This window comes from Alligator sinensis, unplaced genomic scaffold (genome assembly GCF_000455745.1).
Source record: "Alligator sinensis unplaced genomic scaffold, ASM45574v1 scaffold850_1, whole genome shotgun sequence".
Lineage (NCBI taxonomy): Eukaryota > Metazoa > Chordata > Crocodylia > Alligatoridae > Alligator > Alligator sinensis.
In genome coordinates this window covers 485,030-486,450 of record NW_005842742.1, presented here as the reverse complement: position 1 = coordinate 486,450, position 1,421 = coordinate 485,030, and positions in this window count along the sequence as shown.

Here is a 1,421-nt window from a genome sequence, read left to right as displayed (position 1 = left end):
GCACCCAGCCGCCCTGCTGCTGGCGCTGGCGCTGGGCGCCTGGGTCCTGAGCGCCTGGGTGCTGGCCGCCTGCGAGAGGTGAGGGCCTGGGGCACTGTGGGATAGCGGAGGGGGTCTGGGCCCTCCGACAGGCTACGAGAGTGGGGGCCCCAGAGCATGATGGGAAGGATGGGGTGCCAGCCCTTGGGCACTGTGGGATAGTGGAGGGGGTTGGGCTCTGTGGCCTGCAGAGCATGATGGGAGGACAGGGAGCCAGCCCTGGGGCATTGTGGGATAGTGGAGGGGTCAGAGCCCTGAGTTAGGCTGGGAGAGCGGGGCACCCCAGAGCATGATGGGAGAGCAGGCCTCACAGCATTGTGGGATAGAAGAGGCTGGGAGGGAAGGGGGCTGCATACCAGCGCAGTCTGGATGAGCAGAGGGGTGGGGGGGCATTGTGGGATAGTGGGGGAACGGCCCACGTGGCATGCTGGGATACTGGGAGCCTTGTGGCAGTGCAGGGCCCCTAGGGCATGCTGGGATAGCAAGGTACCAAACCCTGGGGCACTGGGATAGTGGGAGGGTCTGGGCCCCGGGGAATGGCAGGACTGTAGGGACAAGGCCCCAAGGGATTGTGGGACGGGGGCTGGGGCAGTTGAGGGAGTCTCTGACACTGCCCTTGCTGCAGGGGTGTCCCAGGGGGCGCCGGAGGCCTGGGGGCGACACTGTGGCTGGTGCCCATCACGTTCCTGACGATTGGCTACGGCGACCTTGTGCCCGGCACTATCTGTGGCCGTCTCGTCTGCCTGGTGGCTGGCATCCTGGTGAGACCCCCGGTGCCCCTCACGCCCGACCCGCAGCCCCAGCCACCCCGCTGCCCCTTACTCCCACCCTGCAGCCCCCAGCTGACCTCCCCTCCACCTCCCCGCAGGGCGTGGGGTGCACGGCGCTGCTCGTGGCGGTGGCAGCCGAGAAGCTGGAGTTCACGCGGGCGGAGAAGCACGTCCACAACTTCATGCTGGGCGTGGAGTGTGCCCGGAAGGTGGGCACCCAGGCGTCCGGGCTCCCTCCCCCCCCTCCCCCACCCCACCCAGACCTGGAGGGGACCAAGGCCCCCCGGGCTGTCCCAGCCTGGGACAAGGGAGACTGAGCAAACTCAGCTCTTTGCAGCCCCTTCAGCCAGGTGCATTATGGGAAGGTGGCAGTGGACCCCCCCCAAAGCATTATGGGAAGGCCAAGGCTTGGGCAGGGGAGAGTGTCCCCAGTGGCCCAGGCATTGTGGGAAGGTGGTAATAGGGTGACCATTGCCCTAGGGCATCGGGGGAAAATCAAGGGCGGGGGAGGTTCTGGCTCTCCCAGGGCATTGTGGGAAGGTGGAGGACTAACCCCCCCAGCCCTGACTTGCTTCCCCGCCCACCATAGATGAAGCACACGGCAGCCACCGG